The following is a 7,832-nucleotide window of genomic DNA, read 5'->3' on the forward strand; positions in this document are numbered from 1 at the left end:
GCTAATAGCCTTCAACGGTAAGTCAAAATTCTATATATAGGGTGTTAAAAAATGTACAATATTTTGAGAGATGGTAATACTCACCAAAACAAGAAAGTCTAGTAAACATGAACTCTAAAATGCATACCTTAAGAGCTATGGGCACTTGTTCATCTTTCGTACTACGAAAGGGATCCCTTCTACTGCAAACTCTTTGCTTTCCATATTTTAAGAGGAGCTAGTGTGGACCAAAACAAGTAAAAAATGTCGTGTAAAAATGGGCTAGAGCTATGAACACTTGTTCCTCTTCGATACTGTGAAACACCTCTATTCTATCAAACAAGTGTTCATAGCTCTTAAGGTATGTATTTTGGAGCCCATTAACATTTTTTACTTCTTTTGGTCCACAGTACCTCCTCTCAATGACTGAACGCAGAGTGCGCAGTAGAAGAAATCTCTCATAGTATTGAAGATTAACAACTGCCCATAGCTCTTAATATATCCATTTTAGAGACCATGTTTACTAGACTTTCGTTCTTGCTTTGATGAGTGCTACCCACCTCTCAAAATATTGGACTCTTCCTTTTAGAACCCTGCATGTGGCAGAAGCAGCAGCAGAAATGGTAGCACAAAAATTTGCCGCAGAAGAACTACAGTGCACTGCGGTCACAGCCATTGGTCTCAAGTTTGTATGAGCTCCTTTCCCAGAATTCCATGATTGCAGTGCCAGCGATGACCAGCCACCGGTCCACAGTGGCAATCCTGATGACTGAATGGAGTCAATTGACTTGCAATTGCCAGAAACAGACAAGGGAAATCCAGAGTAGATGACCATGAAGTGAAGATGCCATCAGTGGGATAGCTTAAGAGGTGCTAGTGGTATTGGGAGTCAGACCTTGACCAATGCAGCTACTGGTGCAATGGGGTCATGAAACCTTTGGGGCAGTTTTCACCGGAAGAAAGGTGTGAAAGTCACAGAAAAGGGAAGGTGGAGATGGGTTCAAGTGACTGGAACACCGTGGACACTAACAGGCCAGGCCAGAAGACCCTAAACTCCAGATAAAGTAGTGTGTGTGTGGCTGAATATGCAATGTGCCCAGTGTGTGGACAATGGGACCGTGTGGCAGAAAAAATGTGTGAGGAGTACAAGAAGAAAACTGCTATGGTTTCCCAGGAGACAGGAACAATGGCCTGGAAAACATGCCGATAGTGGACAGTGGGTGGTGCAGTGAAAATGCTGCAAGCTCCAAAGATGTGTGTAAGGAACAGTAGGAAGGATTTTTAAAACGCACCAGAGGACGCGAATGACAGCCTGGAATGTGCAGCATGTGAAGAAATACACGGCGAACTTGAGATGCTTAGCGCATGAGTCTTAACAGAAGTGCCTGTACTACTGGAGCAGACTACCCGCTGGTCACAGGTGCTGTGCCAGAGGTAGAAGTGACTGGTGAATGCGGGACGTAAGACTGTTTGCTGTTGTAAAATTGGCTACCGTTGGTGACAATGCTTTTGGTGTTTGTGATTTTAAGTGTTTACTAACCTCACAAACTTAGCTGTGCATGATACGACTTGTTCAAGAACAAAGTAGCTCTCTCTAAAATAAACAATACGGTAACTAGAATATCAGTGGCCATTACATAATCCGTGAATCAGATACTAAAGAGAAATAATATTCTGTGAAGCAAGTACCAATGTGAAATAAATAAAGAAACAGAATCACGTGCATATTTTGCGAAGATACCAGTGCGGTGTCTTAACAAAGGAACAATATTCTCTCAACAGTACTTCACAATGATTATGACAGTGAAGGCCAATTCACACTGTCCATCACATCACTGCACCAACATGGTGTATTCACACTACCACTATAAAGTTTTTGCCCCAGTTCGAAAATATCGTAGATCTGTTGTTGATTTATTTATGTAACACTAAAAATGCTTGACAACACACAAATAAATTCCACCTATTAATCAATCTGCTTCTACCCACATACTTTCTTCGCGTCAAGTTGTAGCCATGTTGCAATCATTTCATTGCAAAATAATAAATAAGTTACCAGTATATATAAAAATCCACTTATATGTATTGTAGACGGCACATAATTTAGTGTGCTCATGTCATACAATTTAGACTGCCATCTCACTGCTTCAATTAATTTGTGTCATTTATTATAAGTTTTAATGAAAGAAATAACAAAACTAAACAATTTATGCCAAATAACAAACAACTGATATAAACGACAAAAATCAGGATGAAACGAAATGAGGAGATCTGACCATGGTCATGTATTGAGAGAAAATGAGCTTCTGGGTCTTGTGATCAGCAATGGACAGATGTCAGCTGTCAAAATTTACTCCAGGGAAGCCTTGATAGTGCTGTGACAGAATGGGACATCAAGTGTGGATGCCACCATTTGAAATGCATTTCAGGATGTTTTGGAAGGTCAGGACATGATGTGACGTGATGGCTAGTGTGAATTGGCCTTCACTTCACTCTCCCCAACGGTGTTTCCTATATTCTAACCTCATTGCTCTAAATAGCCACCTAGACCACTCATGGGCATGGTGACCTGCGGGCCTTATTCACGTACTGTATATACTTCAGGCAGTTTGCAAGCAAAAATCTGAAGTTTTAGTGTTTTCCAAAACAAGTCCTGTAATGTTGTTCACTTTGTCCTGCATAAAACACTGTATAAAATTTATCTCTGTATGAGCCTTATAATAATTTTGTTCTCAATTTTATTACATTACTTGACTATCTGTGAAGATAGCAAATTTTGGACACACATCCTTTTATATAATGATATCTCTGAAACTATGACACATAGGATTCTGGGGTTTTCACCTGGAGATAGAAGGTACACGCCACTCAATGTTGGCTACCTTACTGTTAATATGCTGAAATTACAGAAGCTACAACCGGTCTTGTGTTGGGTCATATGGCATCCTTTCCTCGCTTCTTTGGAGACTCCATATTAAATTACATAATTTTTTTTTGTTTCTGTATTATAATTTGCATGTTATGACAAGACATTGGCGCTTTGGAGATTTACCATGACTGTCACTCTTGATACGATTTGTTACAATTAAATGTCAGTTAATGACACATCGGTGGTAAAAAGCCTTTAGGAGATTCTAAAATAAATGATACTATTACCATGTGATTGAACTGGTCTTGGTAAAAGATGTGTGGTTATCGAGTCGAAGAAAAATGTTTGTGTCTTGCTACATTCTAATTATTTTTTTCATCTTGGCATTTGTAAGAGATTCTGGTTCTTTGTTACACACGTAACAATATTCGATGTTAAATAGAAGAACGTGCTCTCTCAGGAACGAGTTTCTTCGATTTCGTGACTTCAACCGGATTAAAAAAAACGAAAGATGAGACTCCTGCAAGTGAAATTATTAGCAATGATACCCGTATTCTTGATTGCCACAAATCTTTGACCGTTTTTCCGATTATATAGATATTTCCAAAGGTATAGTTAGGCAGGAATCTAAGAAGAAAGCTTAAATTACAGTGAGTGAAACAAGCAGCAATCATATTTCTAGTCTTGGTTGTCAGGAATACTCTGCTGTTTATTCGAAGTACGTCGTGATTTCTGAGGATGTGATCAGACAGGAACAAAAGAAGGCAGCTTAAATTGCTGCGAGTGAAACGATCAGCGATGACATTTAGGTTCTTGTTTGTCACAAATATTAAGCTGCAATCTTGGACCGCTAACAAAGCTTTCGTAAGTTTGGCGGTGAAAACGATCGCACCACACAGCGAGGGACATCACATGACCCAACCGCCGACCAAAAGCGGAATGCCGATTGTATCTTCTGAATTTTAGTCACTCGTAACAATATATCGGCCGGTGGCTTTGTGTCCTGTGAAAATATATGAATTTCGTGTAGTGCCAGTCTCCTTAATAAAAATAAATTTGGCAGTAACCAGTGTTCTAGAAACTTAAAATCATGTGGTTCTTGCGATGAAGAATTCACTAGCAGCACAGGAGCAGATGACAGAATGTGACATCAGATAAAAAGAGAAATACACCTCTGACCAGTATAAATGAATCTATTAAGTGTGTATCTGAATCACACCTGTATGAGAACAGACAGATAAGGCAATTGGAATGCACTGGACATGTCCAAAAGAGGGTGGCACACATCTCAGAAAATTGGGGTGAAGTCTGCACTCCACGAAACTGTTAGACGGCACGCCACTGAGGGATCGACTGCCTAATAAAACAATAAGTGACCTTCAGCAGTGTTATGGAATGGGTATCTGGAATAATACACACATAAAAAAAAGTTTTGCATCAGCCTGGTTCCCAGAACTCCCAAAGATAGATATTGACTGTTCAGAGATGTCATTAAACCCAGTCAAAGGTGTAAATGATCATGCATGAGCAGCGCCTATTAGGCAGAGAGGGTCCGACAGCCGATCAGTTCCAGTCATTCGTGTTACAACTCAAACTGTGCGCAATAGGCTGCATGATGTGCAACTTCACTCCCAACGTCAACGGCGATGTTCATCTCTGCAACCACCACACCATGTAGCGCAGTACAGATGGGTCCAACAACATGTCGAATGGACATCTCGGGATTGGCATCACGTTCTCTTTACCAATGAGTGTCGCATTTGCCTTCAACCAGGCAATCGTCAGAGAAGTGTTTGGAGACTCCCCAGTCAGGCTGAATGCCTTAGACACACTGTCCAGCGAGTGCAGCAAGGTGGTGGTTCCCTGCTGTTTTGGGGAGGCAATATGTGGAGCCAACGTACGCCGCTGGCAGTCATGGATGGTGCCATAATGGCTGTACAATACGTGAATGCCATCCTCTGACCGTAAGTGCAAACATATTGGCAGCATATTGGCGAGGCATTCGTCTTCATGGACGACAATTCGCGCTCCCATCGTCCACATATTGTGAATGATTTCATTTAGGATAACGACATCGCTCGACTAGAGTGGCCAGCATATTCTCCAGACATGGATCTTATCGAACATGCCAGGGACAGATTGAAAAGGGCTGTTTGTGGACAACGTGACCCACCAACCACTCTGAGGGATCTACACCGAATAATCGTTGAGGAGTGCGACAAACTGGACCAACAGTGCCTTGATGAACTTGTGGATGGTATGCCACGACGAGAACAATGCAAGAGGACGTGCTACTGGGTATTACAGGTTCCAGTGTGTACAGCAATCTGGCCCACCACCTCCGAAGGTCTCGGTGTATGGTGGTACAACATGCAATGTGTGGTTTTCATGAGCAATAAAAAGGGCGAAAATGATCTCTATTCCAATTTTCTGTACAAGTTCCGGAACCGAGGTGGTGCAAAGCTTTTTTTGATGTGTGTGTAAATGATTTAGAACGTATGAATACAATGGTTTGAGCCAGGTACTGTGAATCTTCTTTGGAAAAAACGGAAGGGAACATACACAAATGCACAGCACATCACAAATGAAAGAATACATTCATTTTAATGCACTTCAGATCGCTTCTTACACTGCATCTTAACAAGAAGACAACAATGGGTACTTAGAAATACACAGAAAAGATAGTTGACATCAATTACAGCCCTCCTGATTCTTGACCTCCGTTAACTTCTGAAAAGCCTACAACCTCACATTTTTCGTTGCCTTTCTCAGACAGTTAGCGACAGTCTTCTCATTTGCGATATATTCCAATCTTCCATCTCCTCATTTACGAAGAAATCTTTAGATCTATGGTTTTTTCGAAGATTGACGATTTTCAGCAAGTTTCTTCGCACCTTGATTATTGATGGCAATCGTCATAAGATGGGACAGAAAACAATCTTGATTAATGTCACTGAGAAATCTATTCATCCACTTCACTTCTCTTATAGAATCACTCAGTATAACAAACTTTGCTTCATTTGTACTTGGTGCAACAGTTCATTGTTTTCTGCATCATTATACTACACCTCGATTTTCCTACTTTTCTTGCGGTAAACGAGCGCATCATTTATTGTACCTTGCAAATAATGTTCTGTGTGATTGACGGCACACCCACCAATGCCCGTGACTCATATTGTTGCAGAACTGATTTATATAAGTTGCTGGATATGCTACATCTGGCCTTCTATCCATTGCCAAGTATAGAAGGGTCCTAATTACAGTTCTGTATTTTGATGTGTCCCGTTTCCTGAACCTGTTTTCATCTGTCACATTTTTTAACTTTTCATTCATGACGAGAGTTGCTTTGTAGGTTTGCAGTTTTCTATGTGGAATTCTTGTAAGATTTCTTTTGCACATGGTGTTTGGTTTAAAATCAGTGTTCCACTTTTCTTCGTAGCTCGAATTGACTGTACATGTCATGCTGCTCCAAAATCTCTTACTTCAGAATCAATGATTAAGATTTCTTTCACTTTCATTATTTCGCTTTTATCACCATACAATATTATGCCAGCACATATGCAGTTACTATGAGTTCATGCTCTAGATCATATCAAACATATTGGTCAGCTAGTGACTGGATCATCCCTCTTTTGCGTAGGAACTTGTCAAGTGTTACATTCCATCTTCTGCCATACTGATGCAACCTGCAGATACACATTTCAAGTCTCCATATCCATTCGTCATTGTTCAGTTCCTCTTGATGTGGTATGCCACTGAAATTTCTACATAGTGTTTCTGTGAAACTAATGGGTAGTTCCGCATAGACATCATTTTTTTGTCAGACATCAAATAGGCCACAACGACATTTATATAATGAATTTCCGAATTTCGTTAAATTGTTATTCCTGTAAGTAGTTGCATAGTTTTCGTTTTTACATCTAGACTGTAACATTTGTGAAAACCAATTCTTGGTCTTTGCTCATTATCTATGTTCTGTGTCTGACAATTCTGCCATTATCGTAATATATTCCCTTGAAAACCCACTTTATTCATATTGTCTTTATGTTGTTTCTATATGGTACAAATGTCCAGGTTCAGTTACGCATTACGTTTTCCAGTTCTTCTGACATTGCTTCTTGCCATTTGCTTTTATTGTCAGATGACAAGGCCACTTATGCACTTTGTGGGTATTTTTCTATTGGTGTATTCTCCTTTCCAACAGCACATGACTTGTTCTTTTCATTATTGTAGTCTGTCGGCCATTTCGGTGGTTTGACTTGTCGCCTAGGATTTGTTTTGTAGTTCCTAGTTCCCGTTTATTTTTGATTCTCGTAGTCCACAGTTCTCAGCACTCCCATACTTCCCTTCAGTGACGTTTCATACATCATTGTGTTCGGAAGCTACACACACGTCCAAATCTTCACTCTGTTCAGCGTCAGATGATTCTGTTATTCCCTTCATCGTCTGCAACTGTTGTGGTTTTCAAGTCAATCACTTTTGTAACACCTTTGTTCTGTTTTGCAAGAAATATATTTTCATCACGTGGAGGATCTGTGGCAATCGCTATACTTCCTGATTCTATATACCACCGACTGTAGGCTTTCATTGTGTCTGATTTCCAACCACTATATAAAGTGGTCCTTCTGGTTCAAATTTGCCATGTCAGTTTTTGATTTTTGCCCATGTGGCATGCGAATAATTGCAGATGATCAGTGTTTGGTTCTTGTCCATGCCATTGTTTGTAGGGATTTTCTGCATCATCTCCTGTTATCAGACATCTAGTTCACAAGTAATTTGCGATTGCTATTGCTTCACCCCAGTAATTTTGTAACTTGCTACTCTCCAAAAACATGCATCATACAGTATTTGTAAGGGTATATTTTTAAACGTTTTACACGGAACACGAAAATAGCGCTAGCAAGAACTGATTGTAGCAGTTGTTTGGAGTAGTCTGAGAAATGGACAACGGAGGATAAATAAATTTACTTTGTGAAAAAATAGC

The sequence above is a fragment of the Schistocerca cancellata genome, chromosome 9, assembly GCF_023864275.1.
Source record: "Schistocerca cancellata isolate TAMUIC-IGC-003103 chromosome 9, iqSchCanc2.1, whole genome shotgun sequence".
Classification (NCBI taxonomy): domain Eukaryota; kingdom Metazoa; phylum Arthropoda; class Insecta; order Orthoptera; family Acrididae; genus Schistocerca; species Schistocerca cancellata.